The 27,834-nt window shown below is 37.5% G+C and overlaps 1 long non-coding RNA gene across 6 annotated transcripts in view; it reads left to right on the plus strand.

Moving 5' to 3' along the window:
- LOC112447397 (uncharacterized) overlaps nt 1-27,245 on the plus strand; it is a 909,470-nt gene extending 882,225 nt beyond the window's left edge. For all 6 annotated transcript variants that reach the window (XR_009495228.1, XR_009495231.1, XR_009495230.1 and 3 more), the window contains one exon: nt 25,472-27,245. This is a non-coding gene — a long non-coding RNA (uncharacterized lncRNA). The remainder of the gene's footprint in view (nt 1-25,471) is intronic.
- The last annotated feature ends 589 nt before the right edge of the window (nt 27,246-27,834 follow it).

Raw genomic sequence — 27,834 nt, forward strand, 5'->3', positions numbered from 1 at the left:
TCTATAATCGATAAGAGTCTAAAGTGATCTGAATCACTTTCCTGTACACCTGAAACTAATACATCATTGTAAATCAGCAATTTTTTCCATTAAAAAAAAAAAAAACAAAAAAAAACACCACCACCACCAACAGTCATTTTGGCAGTGTAGGTTTTCTCCTCACTGTTCCAGATAGAGGTTTTCTCCTCACTGTCCCTCTCCTCCTTAGGATGGCCTAAAAGTTCTGGCAGTATCCAGTGATAAGCATATACGTTCCACGTTGCATGGCAGCGTTGCGCCTCCACTGCCCTCTGTTGAAATGGATATTTCTGCACATGACCCTGGGTGTGTCCCAGCATCTATGGCCGGCCTCTGTGTTTCTACTAGGACCTCCAATTTCCAGATCACACAATTTGTTCAGTTCTTGTCCCTAGGCCCTTGCTTAGCATTGCCTCACTTCCAGGAAACAATAGTCTCTAAAGAGTTCATTTTTCTCTGTATTAGATTCCTTAGATTCTTAAATATTCTAGTGAGAAATCTGATTTTCCAACAGGGGCCTATAAGATAGATTCAAAACAGATGAATCTACTTTTTTTTTTTTTAGTACAGAGGTTTTCGTCAGACATGAGGAAATGTAGTTTCTTATTAAAATAAATCGCAGGATTTATGGTTATAGAAGCGATTAATTAATGCTCTCATAATAGATTAAAAAATAAATAAATAAAATGCACTGGCAAAAATAAGTAATCAAAGGAGACAAGATCTCCTGAATGGCCAAGTAAGGAGACTGGGGGACCCCCTCCCCAAGAAAACTACAATTTAACTTGTGAAAATCATTTTAAACAACAAATCAAGCCAGCAATTATTCAAAGTCTCTGGAAATTATCCTAAGGGCAAACAGAAAATGGAGAAACATTCATTATAGAAAATCTACTAAATCTCCATAAAAACACAACTGTGGACTCTGAGCCATGCTCTAATCCCTTACCACCAGGAGCATCCTCTCCCCCAGCCCCACCAGTTTTGCATTACAGAAGCTCAACCCTGAGTGTTCTATATAGCTGGTAAAAGAGCTAAGAATATGGGACTCTCTCTCTCCCAGTATCCAGTCTGGGAATATGATTATACCCTCAAAAAGACAGTCTGTTGGTCTCTTGTCCCCTCCTGTCCCATGTTGCAGAAGTTCTATCCCAGCGAGTTATGACCGAAAGGACTAGGTCTCCATTCCCCTATCCAACCCTTACCTGTGGAGCAGAAGTTCTACTTCAAATGTCGTGGGAGTGATCCCTACCTGAGATTGCCTGTAGTGTGGAAGATCCAGGCTAGAAGAGTCAAACTGAGGAAACTAAAGGTGGTCCCCGCTCCTACCCTATGACCACTCATAGAATAAGGATGTCACTTCAGAAAAATTTAGCTTCCTGCCAACCCACCAAGCTGCAGTGCAGCAGTTCTGTCCAGAATAAAGGCAGGCCATAGAATTGGTGGAATCTGAATTTATTTCAAATGGAGCATAGAAAATTTATTTCTTAAGAGTACTGGAGGGCAATTAGAGAAGGCTCAGAACTCCATGATACAAGCAAAACTTTAGAGCAGCCAGAAGTTTACTAAACTAGGAAAGAATAACAAACAAAACCAAGAGTTGGAAGAAGAAAGAAAGGAGATAGAAAATATCAGAGCAGAGACAAAACAGAGAATAGAAAAACCATAGGGAAAAAACCAATGAAACTAGGAGTTAGTTTTGTTTTTTTTTTCCTTTTAATAAAATTGGCAAAACTTCAGCTAGACTTGGCAAGAAATAAAGAGGACTCAAATGAAATTACTGATGAAAGAAGAGAGAAGTTATAATTTATACCACAGAACTACAAAGGATCATAAGAGAGTACTATGAACAAGTCCATGCCAATAAATTAGGCAACTCAGAAGAAAATAATAAATTCCTAGGAATTACAACCTGCCAAGAGTGAATCATAAAAACAGAAAATCTGATCAGCCTCACAATGAGTAAGGTGATTGAATCAGTAATCAAAATCTCTTTCCAAAAAAAAAAAAGCTCAGGTTTAGGTGATTTCTACTGCTTCCCTGGTGGCTCAGAGATTAAAACGTCGGCCTGCAATGCGGAAGACCTAGGTTCGATCCCTGGGTCGGGAAGATCTCCTGGAGAAGGAAATGGCACCCCACTCCAGTATTCTTGCCTGGAGAATCCCATGGACGGAGGAGCCTGGTGGGCTACAGTCCACGGGGTCGCAAAGGGTTGGACACGACTGAGCGACTTCACTTTCACTTTCACCAAATATTTAAAGGAGAAATAATGTCAGTTTTTCTCAAAATGTTCTAAAAATTTGAAGAGGAAGGAACCCCCCAAACTTATTTTACAAGGCCAGTATAACCCTGATGCTAAAGCCAAAGAAGGACACAATAAGAAAACCACAAGATAGTATCTCTATGAATATAGATGCACAATCTCTCAATAAAATGCTTGCAAACTAAATTAACCAGTACATATACTATTATCATGTGCAATTTATCCCTGGATTGCAAGGATGCTTAACAGAATGAAATTAATAGAATGAATGATAAAGTCATCTCAACAGATGCAGAAAAGTAATCAACAAAATTCAACATCCTGTTATGATAGAAACTTTTACTAATAGGTGTAGATTGAATATGGTGGTGCTGGTTTAGTCACTAAGTCGTGTCTGACTCTTGCGACACCATGGACTGTAGGCTGCCAGGCTCCTCTGTCTGTGGGATTCTCCAGGCAAGAATACTAGAGTGGGTTGCCATTTCCTTCTCCAAGATTGAACATACTTCAACCCAATAAAGGTCATATGTGACAGTCCCATAGCTTACATCATACTCAATGGTGAAAAGTTGAAAGTTTTCCCTTTAAGATGAGAAACAAGACAAGGGTGTCCACTCTCACTTCTCCCACTCAGCATTATACCGGAAGTCCTAACCATAGCAGTCAGGTAAGCAAAAGAAATAAAAGTCATCCAAATCTTAAAGTAACTAGTGAAACTGTCTGTGTGCTAATGATGTGCTCTTGTATATAGAAAATCTTAAAAACTCCACCAGAACACTTAAAACACATCAATGAATTCAGTAAAGCTTCATGATACAAAATCGACATACAAAAAATACTTGCATTTCATAACTCTCACATTAAACTCTGAAAAAAAGTAAAGAAAGCTTTCCCATTTACAATAGTATCACAATAATAAAATACTTAGGAATAAAATTAACCAAGGAAATCAGTGATCCCTATACCAACAACCATAAGACAATGATGAAAAAAAAAAAAGATGCAAATAAATGAACAAATTCCATGTTCTTAGATCATTAGAATTAATATTGTTAAAATGTCTACACTACCCAAAGCTATCTATAGCTTCAATGCAAGCCCAGTAAAATTGGGATGGACATGCACACATTGCTATATTTAAAATGGATAACCAACAAGGACCTTCTGTATAGCACATGGAACTCTGCTCAATGTTATGTGGCAGGCTGGAAGGGAGGGGAGTTTGGGGGAGAATAGATACATGTATATGTATGGCTGAGGTCCTTTCACTGTTCACCTGAAACTATTACAATATTGTTTGTTAACTGGCTTTATGTACTCCAATACAAAGTATTTTTTTTTAATGAACAGCAATTTTCACAAAAATAGAATGAACATTTAGTGATGAGTATATAATTGAATTGAAACTTTCATGTATATTCCTGATGGTAAAGAAAATTGTACAACTACTTTGGAAAACACATTGGCAATTCTTCAAAATGTCAAAATGTTAACATGTGACCTAGTAACTACAGTCCCGTGCGTGTAGCCAATAGAAATAAAAAATATGTCCATGAAAAACCTTGTACCCAAATGTTCACAGCAGCATTATTCATAATTTACTACAAGCAGAACATCCAAAATTCCCATCAATTTATGAATATATGAATATAATATGGCCCTTCACATAATGGAATATAGATAAAGCAAAAGTCAAATTTGCTCAGTTGTGCACAACTCTTTGTGGACAGACACCAGAATACTGGAGTGGGTAGCCTTTCCCTTCTCCACGAGATCTTCCCAACCCAGGAATCAAACCCAGGTCTTCCACATTGCATGTAGATTCTTTACGAGCTGAGCCACAAGGGAAGCCCCAAAATACTGGAATGGGTAGCCTATCCCTTCTCCCATAGTTCTTCCTGACCCAGGAATCAGACAAGAGTCTCCCACACTGCAGGCAGATTCTTTATCAACTGAGCTATTAGGGAAGCCCAGAATATAGATAGTTCAGCCATAAAAAGGAATAAAGTACTCATACATGCTATAATATGGATGAATCTTTTTTTTTTTCATTTTTAAAAAAATTTTGTTTTATTTAACTTTACAATATTGTATTGGTTTTGCCATATATCAAAATGAATCTGCCACAGGTATACATGTGTTCCCCATCCTGAACCCTCCTCCCTCCCCATACCATTCCTCTGGGTCGTCCCAGTGCACCAGCCCCAAGCATTCAGTATTGTGCATCGAACCTGGAGTGGGGACTCGTTTTGTATGTGATATTATACATATTTCAATGCCATTCTCCCAAATCATCCCACCCTCTCCCTCTCCCACAGAGTCCAAAAGACTGTTCTATACATCAGTGTCTCTTTTGCTGTCTCGTACACAGGGTAATTGTTACCACCTTTCTAAATTCCATATATATGCGTTAGTATACTGTATTGGTGTTTTTCTTTCTGGCTTACTTCACTCTGTATAATAGGCTCCAGTTTCATCCACCCCATTAGAACTGATTCAAATGTTTTCTTTTTAATGGCTGAGTAATACTCCATTGTGTATATGTACCACAGCTTTCTTATCCATTCATCTGCTGATGGGCATCTAGGTTGCTTCCATGTCCTGGCTATTATAAACAGTGCTGCAATGAACATTGGGGTACACGTGTCTCTTTCCATTCTGGTTTCCTCAGTGTGTATGCCCAGCAGTGGGATTGCTGGATCATAAGGCAGTTCTATTTCCAGATTTTTAAGGAATCTCCACGCTGTTCTCCATAGTGGCTGAACTAGTTTGCATTCCCACCAACAGTGTAAGAGGGTTCCCTTTTTTCCACACCCTCTCCAGCATTTATTGCTTGTAGACTTTTGGATCACAGCCATTCTGACTGGTGTGAAATGGTACCTCATAGTGGTTTTGATTTGCATTTCTCTGATAATGAGTGATGTGGAGCATCTTTTCATGTGTTTGTTAGCCATCTGTATGTCTTCTTTGGAGAAATGTCTAATTAGTTCTTTGGCCCATTTTTTGATTGGGTCGTTTATTTTTCTGGAATTGAGCTGTAGGAGTTGCTTATATATTTTTGAGATTAGTTGTTTGTCAGTTGCTTCATTTGCTATTATTTTCTCCCATTCTGAAGGCTGTCTTTTCACCTTACTTATAGTTTCCTTTGTTGTGCAGAAGCTTTTAAGTTTAATTAGGTCCCATTTGTTTATTTTTGCTTTTATTTCCAATATTCTGGGAGGTGGGTCATAGAGGATCCTGCTTTATAGATTCAATGCAATCCCTATCAAGCTACCAATGTTATTCTTCACAGAACTAGAACAAATAATTTCACAATTTGTATGGAAATACAAAAAACCTCGAATAGCCAAAGCTATCTTGAGAAAGAAGACTGGAACTGGAGGAATCAACCTGCCTGACTTCAGGCTCTACTACAAAGCCACAGTTATCAAGACAGTATGGTACTGGCACAAAGACAGAAATATAGATCAATGGGACAAAATAGAAAGCCCAGAGATAAATCCACACACATATGGACACCTTATCTTTGACAAAAGAGGCAAGAATATACAATGGATTAAAGACAATCTCTTTAACAAGTGGTGCTGGGAAAACTGGTCAACCACGTGTAAAAGAATGAAACTAGAGCACTTTCTAACACCATACACAAAAATAAACTCAAAATGGATTAAAGATCTAAGCGTAAGACCAGAAACTATAAAACTCCTAGAGGAGAACATAGGCAAAATATGGATGAATCTTGAAAATACTATACTAAGAGAAAGAACTTAGACAAAAAAGACCACTTCTTTTTTTTTTTTTTTTTTTTATCATGACTTTTGCATTAAATGTCCAGAATAGGAAAGTCTTTAGAGTTAGAAATGAGATTACTTTTTACATATACCTGGGAGATAGAAGAGTAAAAACAGAATGAAATTCAATTTGAGAGGAAGAAAATATTCTAAAATTAGATTGAATTGATAGTTGCAAAATCCTCTGAATTAACTAGAATCATTGACATATACTTTAAATGGATGAATCATATGGTATGTAAATTATAGGTCAGAAATAGAGTTAAATAAAGTGAATAATTCAAATATTTGATGTTAACATTTATGGAAAATTCTCACAAGCCTATCACTTTTCTAAGAAAATTTTAATAACTACCTAATCTGGACAATAATCTTTATGAGGTAATTACTAATATCGTCCTCAGTTTACAGGGCAGGACACTGAAGCTTACAACACTTATATAACTTGCTGAAAGTCAGACAGCATTTAGGTGTTTAGGTTGGACCCAGCCATTCTGGCTCCAAATTACTTGCTTTGAACACATACTTCTGCTGTATTATTATTGCTCAGAATGTACATTTCCATTCTGTTCCTGTTACTTAGGGAAATCATATAATTACAGTAAGATTTCTGGAGAATATGTTGTCTTCCAGCCAAAGCTAATTGGGATAAGCACTAATGTGAGAACACCCTGCCCACAGGGTCTTCTGGCCTTTGCCATTACCTGAAATGTTCTTGGCCTCCTTGCCCTAATTTAAATCCTGCTCAGTCTTCAAGGTCAACCCTAAAGCAATCTCTGGGATCACTCCTAGGCCAATGTGGTTGTTCCCTTTCTTTTTCCCATAATATTCTTTATATGCCTGTAGTATACCTCTTTTCCTAGTACATTGTAAAAATTTGTTTTCATATCTATTTTTTCTCATTAGATTTAAAATCTCAAGGATAGGGAACATTGCTCTTTGTATTTGCATCCCTCATTATTGCTGTTTGGAAAACAGCAGGACTCAATAAACACTAACTAAATGAAAGAAGGGAGGGAGACTACAGAAGAAATCAAATAGATGTTAGTTTCCCTATCCTTACAGAATTTAGGATGCAGTTGGAAAATCACACACCAAATAGCGAATAACTACTCATGCAAGAGAATGTCTAGAGGAGGTGAGCAGTATAGTTTTGATGAGGAGCACTGAAGTACACATTTCTAGGCCATCTTGTTCATTATCCTTGTTCAGTCGCTAAGTCATGTCCAACTTTTTGTGACTCCATCGACTGCAGCACATCAGGCTCCCCTGCCCTTCACTATGTCCTGGAGTCTGCCCAGATTCATGTCCATTGAGTTGGTGATGCTATCTAACCATCTCATCCTCTTCTCCCCATTCTCCTTTTGCCCTCAATCTTTCCCAGCATCAGGGTCTTATCCAATGAGTTGGCCATCTAACACACATTTAAATCACAGACTTTGTTCTGGACAACACTGTGGTTTTTCTAGCAATTAAATCTCATCATCTTTCATAATTACTATGCAGCCAGGTGTTGATGCTTCATACTAAAGAATAAAGTCAACTTCAAGCTTGTCATTGTATCTACAAGTCAAGGTCAGAATTTTAAAGTTTTTGACTTGCCAGTTCTGTTTGAAAAGTATGTTACTCATTCAAATATAGGTTGAGCAAACCAGGGTTTCAACCCATTGGCATAGAGTTTGGAAATGGATTTTCCAGATGGTGCCTGGCTTAGTATTTTGAACTAAGCCTGCTGGCCTGGGAATGTCATTGCTTCTGCAGAAAATGATTTACCTGTGTGACTGTTCAATCAACAAATTATTTTTAAAATAAATCTAAAAAGGAAAATATTGTTCTTGCCAGGATGAACAAAACATTTTCTTCTTTTATACTGTGTAACTGAAAAGATCTGCCAAATGCAAATCCTTCTTTCCAAAATATGACTAAGATATAGTCAAACCGATTTTCTTCTTCTTGGTTTTGAAGCCATATACCTTTACAATAATTCCCAAGTCACTCAAACACATTAAGGGAACCATCACTCAATTGCTAAACAGCATATTTGATCTGTATTTTCTCTGTACCCACCAAGAATCCAATGTATTCTAGAGATACAACTGGCATGATGGTAGTATTTCAAAAGTAAGTATAATTCAATGCAGAAAAAATGCATGAGTGTGCGTGAAATATGGAGTGCATTGACATAACCCAGGTATTTTATTTTCTTTCAAATTCTCTCTCTCTCTCTCTCTCTTTTTTTTTTTTTTTGGTTGAGGATGCATGGTAAATTTGACTTTTAGGGAAATCACAAAATTATAGCAGAAGTATTGAGGTAAGGCACCTTCCTCCCAGCCAAAACTATGTCTAGGTGATGGTTATGGATGCCAGGAATGTGTTAAAGATGTTCATTTAACAATCTACATTTAGAGATTTTTAAAGCAGATGAAATAAGAGGAGGAGAGTGTGGCATACAAAATAAAAAGATCAGTGAAAGCAGGCATGACTATGTGTGGCATTAGGTGCTGGCACAGAAGGAAATTAGTGGTGATCAGAGATGGGGTCGTATGGCAGGGAGGAAATGAATAAAAGGTGGATCAGCTGTCCTGGCCAACTTGTGGACACATAACATAATGTCTTTTATCCATTTCCCCCCTGCCTCAAAAAGTTTGTAAGTGGAGTAGAGATGGTGTGGTCACATTGGTATTTTAGGTAAACCATTCTGGCAATGGTGTGGAACAAGACTGTTAGGAGGTAAGAGAAAGAGGCTAAATAAAGATTGTGAGGGTCTCAATGATGAGGAAAGTAGTGGGATGGATGGGAAAGAGTTGACCTGAGAGGCCAGAAGTACATTTATCTGACAGGATAAATATGGTAGATATGACCAAAGATTTCTGAGGAGATCCTGATGGATGGTAGTGTTTTCACTGACCCCTCCATCTGATCATATTTATGCTCACTAGTGGGATCATTTATTTTTACACTGCAGATTTTGAAAAAAAAAATGTTTTTTTACATAATGTTGCTAGATTATTTTGAATCATAAAGAACCTCCAGAGTTTTTTGACATGCTCATTTGTTCAAACCAAATGTTATCATAGAATCAAAGAAATTGGTACTCAATCAAAATTTTAAGGGAGCAATGTTTTGGAGATATATAATCACTATAAATACAAGCTTGAAGATTTCACACACACAAAAAAAAAAAGTGAAAAGAAATCTAGTTCTTTTAACACTCTGGTCATGATTTCAGAAAAATGATGTTCAGATTTTGTGCTTGTCATTGTATAATATTAAAAACCCAGCACAGAAAGCCATCACACACAAGATACCGCCTTGCATCAGGCAATCTTGACTACTATACTAAATTAAAACATGATTTTCATCATCTTCAATTTATATTATCACTTAGTCTTACTTTAATCATCAACAAAAGGAGTGAATTTTCACAAAATAGTCTTAGGGTCACATTTAATTATATAATATTATTTTAGCATTAAATTCTGAAAAGCATCACTTGAAGAAGCATTTTACTAGCTCTTGTATACTATAGGGCTTGGGATGCTAATGTAACCTTGAAACAAATCTTTCCTTCCCTCAAATGAAGTTAGAGATATCACATTTTGTCTGTTGCAACCTCTGGTGAGAAGCATGTTTCCTGGTGATCTTTAGGGTCTAAGCAGACATGTACTGTTTTAAGTGTAATAATTATGTCTGAATAACATATCCAGACTTACTCTCCTTTGTAACTGTATCCTCATTCCTGCAGGGATTACAGACACACTCATATGTTGTGCAAAACAGTAGTGTTGAAACTGAGAGTCACTTTGGTTCACTGTTAGTCCCCCAACCCAAGAGTTAAAAAAAAAAAAAAAAAAGATTTCCAAAGACACCACCACTGCCTAGGTATGAAATAGTTATGCCACAGGTGTGAATTTCCTCAGCAATAGATAAGACCGTCTGCATTGAAGGCTAGTTTAAATGTTTGAAATGTCACAAAACTGGCTTTGGAGTAATTTTTCAAATGTTCAGAATTTGGATGTTTATTCTAAATTGGTCATGAGCGGCATTCTTTTTGCAAACCAGACCCATGGAAAGTTTCAATTTCTACAGTCACTTTCTAAGTTACACATATGTAAAAATAATCAAAGAGTAGGAGCAGCATTTTCCTTTCATCCTTTGTAACTTAAAAACAGCAATGCAAGTTTGGCTCACGCACCATGCAAACTTTCATCTTTTACTGGAGTCCATTAGATCAAAAGGATAATGTTACAGAAAGATGTGAATGGATGGAAACAGGCTGTCAAAGAGTGAGTTTGCTCTTTTTTCTTCTATTTTTTATAGAAGTAATTTTATTAAAAAGAAAAAAATAATAGGTGTGCTTTAAATTACCACAAGTGAAGCCAAAGGCATATCATACATGTGTAAAACTGGCAAAATTAATGATAAAATTAAAATAATTCACATTCATAAACATAAACATTTTTAACATTTGATTTTAATATACAAGCTATAAAGATTTATACTCAAATTATTTTATTTTAGTGTCATAAAGCGTGTTTTAAAATGAAAATGATATTTGTTAAGTTCCCCTGAAGCTTCTGTCTTCTGTTAAGAAAAGCAAGATAGCAAAAAAGTAGAGCTTCAGTCAACATCAAGTGGAATAGCAGAAGCATTTTAGTAAGTTCGATATTCTTCCACATTTGGCTTCTTGTGATCCTTCAAAATGGTATGCACACTATAACATGAGAATTTGGTGCCATGTAGAATTGAATAAAATACTCTTGTACCTGAATTAAAACAAGTAAATACCTCTGGAAATAAGCCATAGAGATAAAGCATGTTTCTCTTTAAAAGTAAACATTAACACTTAACTAATGATAAAAGTAATTGACTTATGGCCAGTTTTGCAAAGTCAAGTGGTATGTTTTATACAAAACATTATATACACTTGTTCAGTTCAGTTCAGTCACTCAGTTGTGTCCGACCCTTTGCGACCCCATGAATTGCAGCTCGCCAGACCTCCCTGTCTATTACCAACTCCCGGAGTTCACTCAGATTCACATCCATCAAGTCAGTGATGCCATCCAGCCATCTCATCCTCTGTCATCCCCTTCTCCTCCTGCCCCCAATCCCTCCCAGCATCAGAGTCTTTTCCAATGAATCAACTCTTCGCATGAGGTGGCCAAAGTACTGGAGTTTCAGCTTTAGCATCATTCCTTCCAAAGAAATCTCAGGGCTGATCTCCTTCAGAATGGACTGGTTGGATCTCCTTGCAGTCCAAGGGGCTCTCAAGAGTCTTCTCCAACACCACAGTTCAAAAGCATCAATTCTTCGGCACTCAGCTTTCTTCATAGTCCAACTCTCACATCCATACATGACCACTGGGAAAACCATAGCCTTGACTAGACGGACCTTTGTTGGCAAAGTAATGTCTCTGCTTTTGAATATGCTATCTTGGTTGGTCATAACTTTCCTTCCAAGGAGTGTTTTTTAATTTCAATCACCATCTGCAGTGATTTTGGAGCCCCCCAAAATAAAGTCAGCCACTGTTTCCACTGTTTCCCCATTTGTTTTCCATGAAGTGATGGGACCAGATGCCATGATCTTCGTTTTCTGAATGTTGAGTTTTAAGCCAACTTTTTCACTCTCCTCTTTAACCTTCATCAAGAGGCTTTTTAGTTCCTCTTCACTTTCTGCCATAAGGCTGGTGTCATCTGCATATCTGAGGTTATTGACAATATACAGCCTTGATGTACTCCTTTTCCTATTTGGAACCAGTCTGTTGTTCCATGTCCAGTTCTAACTGTTGCTTCCTGACCTGCATACAAATTTCTCAAGAGGCAGATCAGGTGGTCTGGTATTCCCATCTCTTTCAGAATTTTCCACAGTTTATTGTGATCCACACAGTCAAAGGCTTTGGCATAGTCAATAAAGCAGAAGCAGATGTTTTTCTGGAACTCTCTTGCCTTTTCCATGATCCAGCTGATGTTGGCAATTTGGGCTCTGGTTCCTCTGCTTTTCTAAAACCAGCTTGAACATCTGGAAGTTCATGGTTCACGTATTGCTGAAGCCTGGCTTGGAGAATTTTGAGTATTACTTTACTAGTGTGTGAGATGGGTGCAATTATGTGGTAGTTTGAGCATTCTTTGGCATTGCCTTTCTTTGGGATTGGAATGAAAACTGACCTTTTCCAGTCCTGTGGCCACTGCTGAGTTTTCCAAATGTGCTGGCATATTGAGTGCAGCACTTTCACAGCATCATCTTTCAGGATTTGAAATAGCTCCACTGGAATTCCATCACCTCCATTAGCTTTGTTTGTAGTGATGCTTTCTAAGGCCCACTTGACTTCACATTCCAGGATGTCTGGCTCTAGGTCAGTGATCACACCATCGTGATTATCTGGGTCGTGAAGATCTTTTTTGTATAGTTCTTCTGTGTATTCTTGCCACCTCTTCTTAATATCTTCTACTTCTGTTAGGTCCATACCATTTCTGTCCTTTATCGAGCCCATCTTTGCATGAAATATTCCCTTGGTATCTCTCATTTTCTTGAAGAGATCTCTAGTCTTTCCCATTCTGTTGTTTCCCTCTATTTTTTTGCATTGATCACTGAGGAAGGCTTTCTTATCTCTTCTTGCTATTCTTTGGGACTTTGCATTCAGATGCTTATATCTTTCCTTTTCTCCTTTGCTTTTCGCTTCTCTTCTTTTCACAGCTATTTGTAAGGCCTCCCCAGACAGCCATTTTGCTTTTTTACATTTCTTTTCCATGGGAATGGTCTTGATCCCTGTCTCCTGTACAATGTCACAAACCTCAGTCACATGTAAATCACAGCTCTAATGACATAAAACTTATTCCTAATGTAATAATATTGATGTGAATCCTACTTATTTTTAAAATATTATTTTACTGACTTGACATTGGTAAGGATTTATATTCTTCAAATAAGCTCTTGAAAAGTAATGAAGCACATCCTTGGATTCTAAAGTAACATTTATATTATATTTAATAGAATGTATTTAATAGAAATATTTACAAAATTTAAATGCCCATCAGTTCAGTTCAGTTGCTCAGTTTTGTCCGACTCTTTGCGACCCCATAAATCACAGCACGCCAGGCCTCCCTGTCCATCATCAACTCCCGGAGTTCACTCAGACTCACTTCCATCGAGTCAGTGATGCCATCCAGCCATCTCATCCTCTGTCATCCCCTTCTCCTCCTGCCCCCAATCCCTCCCAGCATCAGAGTCTTTTCCAATGAATCAACTCTTCGCATGAGGTGGCCAAAGTACTGGAGTTTCAGCTTTAGCGTCATTCCTTCCAAAGAAATCCCAGGGCTGATCTCCTTCAGAATGGACTGGTTGGATCTCCTTGCAGTCCAAGGGACTCTCAAGAGTCTTCTCCAACACTACAGTTCAAAGGCATCAATTTTTTGGCGCTTAGCTTTCTTCATACTACTGCTCAATAAAATCTATATTCTCCTTGTAATAACAGGCACACAGCTGAACTACATTTCTGAGTTGTACTGGAAATTAAGTGTGGTTATTTGCTAGAGTTCCAGCCAGTGGCACCTGGGCAGAAGAGACAGATGCTGTTTCTAGACCCATCTCAAAGAAAGCTCATCTTACACTCTTTCATACTGACTAGAAGAAAGAGGACCTGCCAACTTTGGAAGTCAGGTGTTGAAGAGGGGAGATGTCTTGTTGCAGATTGAGTCCATGGATGAAGGTCACCTCACCATCCTATGTTCCAGCCTAATACTGTTACATAGACATGAAATAGACTGCTATTGTGTTTGGACTGTTACATATTTTGGAACCCATTTATTATTGCATTTAGCCTATCCTAAGTAATACATCAATACTTTTCAATAAATAAAAATCTTGGATATAACATTTTTGAAGGAGTTGGGATCATCACCAAATACTTTTACAAATCTGTCTACTTCACAGTTTTTTCTCCTGCCACTAATATCCAACACCTCACACTCCTCCTTACTCTGTTTGTATTTTTACTGCATGTTTTCTTCAGAGTATAGAAATAGACTGAAATCCCCCTGTCGCCACATCATGTTAACCTGCCTCTTTGCCTACATTTCTTTTCATGTTTCTTTCCTTCCTGTCTCACTAATAATAATTTTTTAAGAAAGCAAAAGAAGCAATTAGATTGTGTGGATAAAGACTTAACACAACCCATTGTTTTGTGCCCGAGAACTGGAACTTTATTTAGCTTTTTAACTGTGGCTCTGCTGCTGCTGCTAAGTCACTTTAGTCGTGTCCGACTCTGTGTGACCCCATAGACGGCAACCCACAGGGCTCCCCCATCCCTGGGATTCTCCAGGCAAGAACACTGGAGGGGGTTGCCATCTCCTTCTCCAATGCATGAAAGTGAAAAGTGAAAGTGAAGCTGCTCAGTCGTGTCCGACTCTTAGCGACCCCATGGACTGCAGCCCACCAGGCTCCTCCATCCGTGGGATTTTACAGGTAAGAGTACTGGAGTGGGGTGCTATTGCCTTCTCTGAGCTGTTGCTCTGGGTAACTAATAAAAATGATATTTAATCATATTCTCAGGCAATACTGCTTATGACAAAAAAAAAAAAATCCCCTGATAGACTACATCTGGACTGAATGTAACTTTTACTCTTTGTGAATACGGTGGCTCTTGAAACTGGCATGTCTTCTCTGAAGACTCTGGGACAGATGCATATAGCATTCTTATGAGAGATGTCAGCTTATGTGGAGCATGAATCTTTAGTTAGAGTGACTCCTGCACCTCTTGATATGAACTCACATCCTAGCCATTAAGCTGTGATCTAAATGAGGACTCAGTGATTCTGTGAATTGCCACATGGGCTGCTGCAAGGACTTTTTTAAAGGAATGCCTGATGTTGCCCTTCTGTAGAGCTGTCATTCCCACCTGTCTCTCTCAGAGCAGTCTGGCCCTAGTGTGGTCTATGATAGTCCTGTGAATCCAAATATTCAGTTGAAATCAAGAGGGTCCCTGGTGAACTTTGTGTATCTCTAATCCAATTCCCACTCTCTGTTCCATTAGCCAAGCAGCCATCCCTCCTCTCCTTCAGCAGGACTCTGGAGACTTGTTCCCTTGGGAAGGTAAACAGCAGAATCTCTGGGGTAGGAGAAACCAGATAGTTGTGTGTAGGAGTACTGTACAAAAACAGGGGGTTGGTATTTGCATACTAATTCCTGTGGCTCCTGAACTGTCTTTTGCCAGTTGGCTTGCAGAATGCTGGCAGAATATTGAACCCTCCCTCTCTGGTGAATTGGACCTGGCAAAAAGAAAGCCACAGAATTATGTGCTCAGGCAGAGCACTTCATAGTGAAAGCTAGTAAGCAAAGCCTGTGAGATTCCAATACTCCTTTCAGCATTCTGCTCTTAAGTATGAGCAGAAAATTATGGATTACTCAGTATCTGAAGAAAGTCCTTAACAAAAATTCAAAGAACAAAATAAAAACAATATCTGAGAAAAGCCCTTAGTATAAAATGTATAAGACCAACATATACACATATGTTAACATACACACAGTCACACAAAACAATGTGAAGAAAATTATGTCAAGGGAATAATCCTTCTAATAAACTATTATTAACATCTTCTGATAAATGAGATATTGAATCCTTAAAGCAAGAATGGGTTGCTATTATAAAAGAATACTCAAAGAACCAAAAAGGAACTCTTAAAAATTAACAACAACAAAAAAAGTGGTATCAGAAAGTCAAAGAATGCTAGAACTAAGTCAAAGAAACATCCCATGAAGAACACATTAAAAAATCATAGTTATAAAATGTGTGAGAAAAATATAAGAAAATTAAATAAAAAGTCCAAAGGAGGAGATCAAGATGGCAAAGCAGGAGGACATTAAGCTCACCTCCCCCAACAAACACAGCAAAAATTATTGAATTAATGAATGTGGAGCAGTTCTACTGAAATTATTTAAAAGGAGTTAAAAATATTCAACCAGAAACATAAAGAATGTACAATAACAGGGGAGATATTACTTGAGTAATTACATCTGATATCACAGAGGTAAAAAGTCATGTAAGTATGAATAGTTATATAATAATGAATGGAACAACCTAAAAGAAATAAATTTCAAAAACATATAATCTTCTAAGGTTGAGTCAAGATAAAAAAGGCAATCTGAAATTTGACCATTGATGACTAGTGGTCAAATAGAACTTGTAATTCAGAAAAATTCCAGGTAACTAAAGTTCAGGACCAGATAGCTTCACAGGGTAATTCTACCAAACATATAAAGAAGAGCTAATAGATTTCCCTCTCAAAATATTTCAAAAAATGAAGAGGAGGAATACTACCAAAATTCTTTCTATGAGGCCACCATTACCCTGATTTAAAAAACAACATCAGGAAAAGAATATAAAAAGAGAAAATTAAGGCCAATATATTTGATGAATAAAGGTACAAAAATCCTCAACAAAATGTTAGCAAACTGAATTTAACAATATATAAAAGGAGCACATCAAGGCTGTATATTGTCACCCTGCTTATTTAACTTATATGCAGAGTACATCATGAGAAACACTGGGCTGGAAGAAGCACAAGCTGGAATCAAGATTGCCGGGAGAAATATCAATAACCTCAGATAGGCAGATGACACCACCCTTATGGCAGAAAGTGAAGAAGAACTAAAGAGCCTCTTGATGAAAGTGAAAAAGGAGAGTGAAAAAGTTGGCCTAAAGCTCAACATTCAGAAAACGAAGATCATGGCATCTGGTTTCATCACTTCATGGCAAATACATGGGGAAACACTGGAAACAGTGGCTGACTATTTTTCTAGGCTCCAAAATCACTGCAGATGGTGACTGCAGCTGTGAAATTAGGAGACACTTACTCCTTGGAAGGAAAGTTATGACCAACCTAGATAGCATATTCAAAAGCAGAGACATTAATTTGTCAACAAAGGCCTGTGTAGTCAAGGCTATGGTTTTTCCAGCGGTCATGTATGGATGTGAGCATTGGACTGTGAAGAAAGCTGAGCACTGAAGAATTGATGCTTTTGAACTGTGGTGTTGGAGAAGACTCTTGAGAGTCCCTTGGACTGCAAGGAGATGCAACCAGTCCATTCTAAAGGAGATCAGCCCTGAGTATTCATTGCAAGGACTGATGCTAAAGCTGAAACTCCAATACTTTGGCCACGTCATACAAAGAGCTGACTCATTGGAAAAGACCCTGGTGTTGGGAGGGATTGGGGGCAGGAGGAGAAGGGGATGACAGAGGATGAGATGGCTGGATGGCATCACTGATTCGATGGACATGAGTTTGAGTGAACTCTGGGAGTTGGTGATGGACAGGGAGGCCTGGCGTGCTGTGATTCAAGGGGTCACAAAGAGTCGGACACGACTGAGCGACGGAACTGAACTGAAAGAAAAAGAAAGGAATCTTGAGTCATTGATTATAAGAATTAATATTGTTAAAATGTCCATATTACTGAAAGAAATCCACAGATTTAATGGAACACCTATCAAAATATCCATGACATTTTCACAGAACTGAATAAATAATCCTAAAATTTGTATGAGTCACAAAAGACTCCAAATAGCCAAAGCAATCTTGAGAGATACAAACATATCTGCATTATCACACTCTCTGACTTCAGACTATAATACAGAGCTATAGTAATCAAAACAGTAATTGTAGTGGCATAAAACAGACACAAAGATCAATGAAACCATATAGAGAGCCCAGAAATAAAATTGTGATCAATTAATCTATGAAAAAGGAGAGGAGAATATATAATGGGGAGAAGACAGTCTCTTCAATAAACAGTGCTGAGACAACTGGAGAGTGATATGTAAAAGAATGAAATTAGAATGAAATTAGAAAATTTCTCATATCACATGCAAAGATGAACTCAAATGGATAGAAGTCCTATATAAAAGACTGGAAAATGTAAAACTCTTGGAATAAAACATAAGCAGTATGCTCTTTGACAGAAATCATAGCAATACTTCTTGGAACTGTCTCCTCAGGCAAAGGAAACAGAAGCAAATATAAACAAATGGAGATCTAATTAAATGTAGAAGCTTTTATACATTGAATGAAATCATTAGCAAAATGCAAAGCAACCTACTAAATGCGGGAAATATTTGCAAATGATCTGACCAGTAAGGGGCTAATATCCAATATACATAAATAACTCATACAACTCAATATCTAAAAATCCCAAACAACCTAATTAAAAAATGGGCAGAAACTTGAATAGATATTTTTCCAGAAAAGACATACAAATGGCCAACAGGCACAAGAAAAAAATGGTCAACATTGCTAACTAGAGAAATGCAAATCAAAACCACAATGAGATATCACCTCACATTTTTCAGAATGGCTGTCATCAGAAAGACTACAAATAGCAAATGTTGGTGAGGATGCGCAGAAAAGGGAGCCTGAGTCCACTGTTGGTAATGATATAAATTGGTGCCACTACTATGGAATACAGTATGGAGGTTCCTCAAAAATTAGAAATAGAACTAACATATGATCTAGCAAAACCAATACTGTGTATATCTATAAAAAAATTTAAAAAAAAAAAAAAAAGAAAGAAAACAAAAAAAAAAAAATAAAAGATGCATGCACCCCAATGTTCATACCAGCATTATTTAGATAGTAAGATATGAAAGTAACCAAGTGCCAATCGAGAGATGAATGACGAAAGAAGACGTGGTATGTATGTATGTGTGTGTGTGTGTATATATATACACATATTCATATATATATATATAAGAAGGAAAATATATAATACACATGTATACCAGAGAGAGAAAGACAAATACTGTACATTACTGATACATGTAATCTAAAAAATAAAATAAACAGATGTACATAACAAAATAGAAACAGACTCACAGATATAAAGGACAAACTTAGTGGTTACCAGTGCAGAAAGGGGAGGGAAGAGTAGGGAGATAGGGGTAGAGGAGTAATAGGTACAAACCATTATGTATAAGGTAAATAAGCTATAAGCTTATATTGTACATCACAGCTAAATTTAATATAGCTTTAAATTTTATCTGTTGAAAGTTTATAATTAAATAAACTTTATTTATTACATAAATTTTTAAAACACTGTGTTATACACCTAAACTAATAAAATTGGTAAATCAACTGTATTTTAAAAATAAATAAATAGAAAAAAGAAGTCCTCAGAAAGAATGAAGAGAGAAAAGGAAATGGACAAAATCACATGTTATCATTTAAGAACATTTCCAAGAATTGTCAGATTGAAAGCCCTTGCTGACTACCTATAGCATGATTAAAATGGATCACACCGAGCCACATCATCACGAGGCTTCAGAATACTGGAGATGGACAGAAGACCTTACAGGCTTCCATGCTGGTGGGGGAGGGGAGAGGGCATAAAATCCCTTGGAAGCAGGATATCAGAATGGCTGGGTCCTTTTCAGCAACAAAGTCAGAAACAGAAAACAGGGGGTCAGTTCCTGAGATAATTCTGAGATAAATTCTGAGATAAATTCTGAGATAAATTCTGAGATAAATTCTGAGATAAATTCTGAGAAAAATTCTGAGATAAATTCTGAGATAAATTCTGAGATAAATTATTTCCAGTACAGCATCATTTACCTAGATAAAATATCATAATGTAAGAAAACCTCTCATGATCTCATGGGTATTTTCTCAGGAAGTTATTGGCACCTGTGATCTCATAATTAGATAATAAAACAAGTAAGGAGAAAGATTTGGGAGATAAGAAACAAAGGACGTAAGACAGGACAGAGTCAAAAGACATTTCCCCAGGATGATGGTGAAAAGAGATCCTAAGTAGGAGTAATAATAATATAAATTTATATATGTATTGTACATTTATCTAATCTAAATTAAAATATTAAGGAACATGAGAGAATGAAAACAGACAAGTACAGTGATGATGAAGAAGGGGTAAAAAGGAACTATAGTCTCATCCACGGTGAGCAATCAAAATATAATTTTTAACATTGAAAACCAATATATTCTGAGCATGTTATTTAAATTCCAGTTAGTAAAAGTAGGAAATGAAGGGTGATACGTGCACTGCTATTTAAAATAAGCCTTGTTTAACTATTTGACTCTTTACACTACTTGCATGCAAAGATGATGAAAATAGGAACCAGAAAAGATAAAGATTAATAGCTTGTAAACATTATACTGAATTAAAAGGACATAAATGAAAATTTTCCTTTATAGCTCAGATGATAAAGGGTCTGCCTACAATGCAGGAGACCTGGGTTCAATCCCTGGGTCAGGAAGATCTCCTGGAGAAGGAAATGGCAACCCACTCCAGTATTCTTGCCTGGAGAATTCACTAAAGTGAAGTTGCTCAGTCATGTCTGACTCTTTTTGACCCCATGGACTATAGCCTGCCAGGCTCCTCCATCCAAGGGATTTGCCAGGCAAGAATACTGGATAGGGGATACCGTCTCCTCCAGAGGATCTTCCAGACCCAGAGAGTGAACTTGCATCCCCTGCACTGGCAGCAAATTCTTTACCACTGAGTCACCAAGGAAGCCCCTACCTTTATGTACATTATTTGAAACTTTTATATTGAAAGATATATTCTTTTACATTTTAAAATTAAAAACCAAAAGGCATTCTACTAGGGAAATATTAACAGGCATATATTCTGAGGAATATGTCTATTATTCCCTCAGTTACCCATTCTCCAATTCTGTTTTCTTTGGGTTTCCTGACCTTTAAAGACATGTTTGAGGTCTTTAGTTCCATTAACCTTGTACATTTTCTCTATTACTTCCTTCTACTCACTTTCCTTTTCACCTTAGAATGTATGGTATATCACTTGATCAATATTTCCAATATTTATAATTTCCTTATAAAGCATTCTTGTATCACAGTCTCCTTACAAAACACCAATATTCAATAAATTTAAGAAGTTTCATCCATACCTGTACTACAGTTGCTCAGCAGTGCTCAAGATGCAAAGTGTAACAGTAAGAGAGTAGTTGACACTGAATGCTCTCTTATTTGTTCATACGTTCATTTAAAAAAGAGTATAGAGTGTCTGTCTATTTTGTGAAATATACTAGATAAGGCAAGGCTATTAAAATAGGTATAGTCTTTGCTTCGGTGTAGCTTTGAATCTCTGAGAAAAAGCAGACACTACCGAGCTTGTAATTATTTGCATCAACTGTGATTAATACTACAATGACAAAGATACAGTGTCCTATGAGGGAATGAAGCTAAGCAAAATAACCTAATTGGCTCTTCTTTCTCTGAAGACGTGATATGTAGGATTAGGGCAGAGTGGGTTTATATGGGATCTGAGAAAAGGAATTTTGAAAATTGGAATGATCTGAGATGAGAAGAAATTCCAGATGGAAGAACCATCTTGTTTGAAGTCTGGACCAATGGTAGGACTGGGAGAGAGAGAGAACCAAGAGAACCATGTTCTGTCACCTTTGCTGCTGCTGTTGCTGCTGCTGCTACGGCACTCCAGTCGTGTCCAACTCTGTGCGACACCATAGACGGCAGCCCACCCACCAGGCTCCGCCATCCCCGGGATTCTCCAGGCAAGAACACTGGAGTGGGTTGCCATTCTATCACCTTTGGGTTCTGCTTATTTAATTTATATGCTGAGTACATCATGAGAAACACTGGGCTAGAGGAAGCACAAGCTGGAATCAAGATTGCCAGGAGAAATATCAATAACCTCAGATATGCAGATGACACCACCCTTATGGCACAAAGTGAAGAAGAACTAAAGAGCCTCTTGATGAAAGTGAAAGAGGAGAGTGAAAAAGTTGGCTTAAAGCTCAACATTCAGAAAATTAAGATCATGGCATCTGGTCTCATCACTTCATGGCAAATACATGGGGAAACAGTGGCTGACTTTATTTTTCTGGGCTCCAAAATCACTGCAGATGGTGATTGGAGCCATGAAATTAAAAGATGCTTACTCTTTGGAAGGAAAGTTATGACCAACCTAGACAGATATCAAAAAGCAGAGACATTACTTGCCAACAAAGGTCCGTCTAGTCAAAGCTATGGTTTATCCAGGGGTCATGTATGGATGTGAGAGTTGGACTATAAAGAAAGCTGAGAACTGAAGAATTGATGCTTTTGAATGGTGGCATTGGAGAAGACTGTTGAGAGTCCCTTGGACTGCAAGGAGATCCAACCAGTCCATCCTGAAGGATATCAGTCCTGGGTGTTCATTGGAAGGACTGATGTTGAAGCTGAAACTTCAATACTTTGTCCACCTGAAGTGAAGAGCTGACTCATTTGAAAAGACCCTGATGCTGGGAAAGATTGAGGGCAGGAGAAGGGGACAACAGAGGATGAGATGGTTGGATGGCATCACCGACTCAATAGACATGGGTTTGGGTGGACTCTGGGAGTTGGTGATGGACAGGGAGGCCTGGCATGCTGCAGTTCATGGGGTCACAAAGAGTCAGACACGACTGAGAAACTGAACTGAACTGAAATGATGTTCTGTACCTCTACCTGAATCACCTCCTTTCTTTCCTGCCCTTCTTCCACACTGTCTTCATCTGATGTATTTTGACCCATTTTCCAGGATTCAGCTTAGAAGCTGCTTTTCATGTATCTATGTTTCCTGTCCCTCAGTCCTGGCTTACAGTTCCCGCTGCTGGGCTAGCAAGAACTCTTCTTCCAGTGCTTCTAATCAAAACCATACTGCTTTATTTATCAAAACCATTTATCCTTGTCTGTATCATCTGTCCCTAAGAGCAAGGAGGGTGGATTCACATCTGACTTCATCATAATTTTATCCCAAGCATCTCTTTGAAGTAAATTGGTGTTCCACAATGATTCTCCAAATTATTTGGTTAAACACATCCAAATATGTATTGCATATTGGTGAAAATATGTATTGGCTTTGGTGAAATGTCTGATAACACATCATTTTACAACCCCCTTTTAATTACCCACTTTTCAATCATGTTAATATAACTATAGTTACTTAGATAAGCAAGTTCTGGATTATTCAAAGCATTATTATATAAGAGAAACTGTCAACATATCTCCATACTCAAGTATTCCAGGCTCTAACAGAGCGTGGATAAACTTCATGATTACATGTTCACTTTAATTTTTGTAAGATGAATTAAACTATTTTACTAATGAAGTAATTGAAAATTTCTTGGGTTGAAAAAAATCCCAGTTATATAAAATTATTATTTGTTTTACTTGGAACATTTTAAATGTTTAAGAACATTCCCTAAAAAGTTCAGGTAACTAAAGGTAACAACTCAATTCTACATTTGTTAACATTCAACCTAATTTAAATTTAAATTCTGAAAGTGTACACTGTGCCAATTATAAGAACTTTGTTCTTAAAAGACTTTAATAAGATGGTATGTATCATATAGCCATGTAAGCAAAAAAAGAGTTTGACTTATAGGATGCATGAAAATATGGATATGAAATCACATATATAAATAAACAGTATTATTTTGACTAAATAAACTCTTATCTTAAATGGTCTTCAGCCAAACAAAGTGAACTTATATAAAGAGTACTATTCTAGTTGTAAAAATAAAATGAAGGAAAAAATATGTAATAGGACTTATAAAAGAAAGATGAGTTCCATGCTTTTTATTCAGAAGAAGTCATCTAATTTAGGAATACACTTACATTTTATATAGGTGTGTGTATACATATGTGTGTGTGTGTATGTTATATGTATGGATATATGTGTATATCTGTATCCACTTACCTAAATAGGCACATGAATATGCATATATTTGTATGTGGTTCATAAAATGCCAAGTCTAACATATTCCAGTTAAATAAATGGATTTTTATGCATCTGACTGGTTTTATAATAAATCAGGATGATGTTTCTTTGGATACGAGAGTATCAGTTTGGAAAAAAAGCTATAGTATTTCCCATCTCCAACCATCAGTGTGTGGTGTCTGTATCTCTTCCTATAAAATTGCTGCTTGGCCAGGTGATTTCAATTGGTTAGTTGACATTCACAAATGTTATTCAAGCAATATTTTGAAAAATACTATCACCTTGGGGCTTTCCCACTCTTGCTACTAAGAACCCTGGGACTATGACAGGCAGGAGCCCAGGCTAGCCCTCTGTAGAGGAGGAATCAGTGGAAAGAACTCCCAGATATTCACATTCTCCCAACCATCCAGCTGAGAAGCCAAACCACAAGAACTACCCAGAAAGTCAGAGAATGCTGAAAAAGAATAAATATAAATATATATTATTTAAAGTTACTAGGTCTTAAGGTAACTTGCTATATAGCAAAAGCTAAGACAGAACCATACCTAGAAACTCAGCATTGCCAAACAAAATATAAGACATGCAGCTTTAGATGTGGAACCCAGAGGAAGCTGGAAAAGCTGTGAATATATTGTTAGTTAAAGCTAGACAGAACAATGGGTAGGAAACACTTAGTGAAGTCTGGAAAAATGGCACAGAAATATCTACAACAGTCTGGAAAAATAGCAACCCATGTTATAAAGCAGCAAAATAATATGCAAAACTATTGCCTATAATAACTTGGAAGACAGAAAGTGTACCTAATCAACTTTTGGATTTTGGCTAAGGAAATCTCCAAACAGAAGGTTGAAAGTATCAGTGGATATGCATTGTTGTGTATGAGCTGAAGAAAGAACTATTCAGTCTGCAAGAAGAACTTGGAGGAGAGGAGCCAGTGTTTGCATGGTTGGAAAACAAATCAGTGTCCTTAGTTTGGAAAAATAACTTTCAGCATGACACAAGATGGAGAGCCAAAAATCAAAGATGCCACTAAAAATTCCCTTGTTAAAGCCCTCTGAAAGACTAAGCTAGATTAAAGGTCCATGAATCTAAGGTCTGCTCCATGCCAATTTGACACCTGGCCCAGAGCAGAAAGAGGTTTGTCCTGAAAAGAAATGAAAATAGAGCTTTCAGGGCTTGAAATGGACCTGAATCAGATGCACAAGAAACCAATCTTAGGCTTAACACACAGACGTAATTCAAAATGAAAACAAAAAGGCCATTTGGCTCTTAAATTTTTTACTCTTACGAAGCAAAGTGAGAAGTTCTCTCAGCTGCAAATATGGATCTTTTGCATATAAAAGAATATCGCCAATTAAATAAATTTATATTAAAAAATAAAATTAAAAAAAAAAGAATATCTCACAGTGCAGAGTAAAAGAAACCAGAGGATGGAGCCCAAAGCAGTATAGAACTGCAAGGATTGCAGGGTACTCCTGAGGACAAAATTAGTCTCTAATTAGGAGTCATATTCTGCTCTTAGGATAGGGTGGATTTCAGAATTAGTACAAATCAATGACTGCTATGCTGGTCTCTACCTTTTGAGCAGTAGTATCTATTGTAGCTAACTTCTCTGTGTGCCAACACTGTATGATGGATGTATATAATGCATATAACTTGTCTTTTTAATTTACAGATTTCTGGATCAAGAACTACATCCAAGGAGCCTCATCTGAATCTAGAACTACTGACTCAATTCTTCTTGCAGATGAGCCTTTTCAGGGCACTGGGATGGGTAGAAGCTTACTATATTGACTAATTGTAGCCAAAAAGCAGAGTATGCTACACTGAAAAAAAAAAATGCTGATGATCTTTCAGAGCCTCTCCCAGGAAGCTGTCAAGTCTACACCTCCATCCCTTGAACTTCAGTTTGGCTGTGACTTGCTTTGACAATGGAATATATGTTAAAAGGATACAAACAAAAGTTTACAGTGGGATCGCATACTAGGGCTCGCCCTCTTTTGCTGCTGGCAATCTTGGGACTACCATGCAAAGAATCCTAATATAGCCTTCTGAAGATGAGGGACAATAAAGAGAGAGGTCCCAGCCACTGTCATGACAGAAACTTTTAGCCAAGGTCTTGTGCTATGAGTGAGGCCATCCGAGACCACTCAGCCCTGGGCGACCCAGCCCAAAGAATTCTGAACAATATTAAATATTGACTATTTCAAGCCATTAACATTTAGGGTGGTTTGTTATTCACCAAAGACAAATAATACAGGTAATAATCTGTAGTCTGTGTAAAGCAATTACAATTATACTTTTTCTTAATATTCACAATGCCCTTACTACTGAATTAATAACATAGCTTCCCAATATTACTAAAGAATTAGTTCACTTATCTAATTTAACTGTAATTGGAACTTCTTAAACTCACCTTTTTCACTGCTTACAACTAATGATTTGTCACAAAGTTAGTGGTATTGGTCTCAGATGAAGGACACAGTTCTGTAAATATTTCCTACCTACACAGGCCTGGAAGAGATTCTGAGCAGAGTGAAGCAAAGAGCAAAGCCAGAGCATGTGCTAGGGTGATTCTTTTAGAGTCCAGTGATCCTAATTCCTAGCTCTGAAACAAGGATTTCTTGGCTTTGGAAAGTAAGGCATAGCATAGACTATCCTTAGTGATTTTATTGGCTAGGAACTTCTCAGGTGGCTCAGTGGTAAAGAATCCACCTGCCAATGCAGGAGATGCTGGTTTGACCCCTAGGTGGGGAAGATCCTCTGGAGAAGGAAATGGCAACTCACTCCAGTATTCTTGCCTGGGATATCCCATAGATGGAGGAGCCTGGCAAGCTACAGTCTGTGGGGTCACAAAGAGTTGGACATGACTTAGTGACTACACAACAGGCTAGAAACAGTTGCTAGAGGTGCCAGATAATTCTCGAAGAATGGATGCTCATTGTTAATTTAAGAAGAGTTGTCTAATCCCTTGCTTCTCAAAGTATGGTTCTCAGACCATCAGCATTGACATCATATGAGAGTTTGCTAGAAATTCAGAATTGCAAGTCCTCTTCCAGATACACTGAGTCAGACTCTACATGTTAACAGAATCCCTGGGGGACTGTGTATACATTAAAGTTTGGAAAGCATTGGTCTATTTTCTGGTCAAAAGCATATAGTCATTCTACTAAATGTACTCAAAATTTCCCCAAAGCTACTAACTGAAATTGTATGGTCCCTTCAACTCAGAGTCCCTCTTTTGTTGTCATGAATAAAATGAAGTCATATTTGCATCATTAAAGTATAACAACTCCAAATTCCTTAGGGTGAATTATATGTAGTTGTCTATGTTCTGTTGTTTCTGACTAATTCAAAATAGCAATTTTATAGGGTTCAACCTACATTTTGAGAAGCATATTAAAGTACAAAGGACATGGGTCTTGGAGCCATGCCTGTCTATGTTAAAAACAAAAATCCCAGTCTCTCTACCTATTGGTTCCGTGACCTTGGGAAAAACTATTTAGTCTCCTTGAGTTTCAGTTGCCTCACTTGGAAAATATGGATGATAATTATTTACTCATAAAATAATCAAGTAGATTCAATAAGAAAATATATGTGATTATGCCTAATGTGGGGCTTCCCTGGTGGCTCAACTGATAACCTGCCTACTAATGCAAGAGAGGCAAGAGATGAAGGTTCAATCCCTGGGTTGGGAAGATGCCCTGGGGGAGAAAAGGGCAACCCACTGCCTGGAAAATTCCATGGACAGAGGAGCTCAGAGGGCTACAATCCATGGGGATCACAAAACATCAAACATAACTGATCATGCACACACATGCCTAATATCATGACTGGTTCACACACATTAGTGTGTCTTATCCTTGTGACTGAGATTTGGCTGCCAAAAGGAAAAGCAAAATAAGATAATTAATGCAATCTGAAAAGTGACTGTTTAGGGGACCTGATTTGCAGGTCTCTAGGTCTTAATTCGGAAAGTGGTATTTTGTATACTCGAGGAGGTATTTCCTAGTGATCCCCTAATGCTTTTTTAGTTGT

This window comes from Bos taurus, chromosome 7 (assembly GCF_002263795.3).
Source record: "Bos taurus isolate L1 Dominette 01449 registration number 42190680 breed Hereford chromosome 7, ARS-UCD2.0, whole genome shotgun sequence".
Classification (NCBI taxonomy): domain Eukaryota; kingdom Metazoa; phylum Chordata; class Mammalia; order Artiodactyla; family Bovidae; genus Bos; species Bos taurus.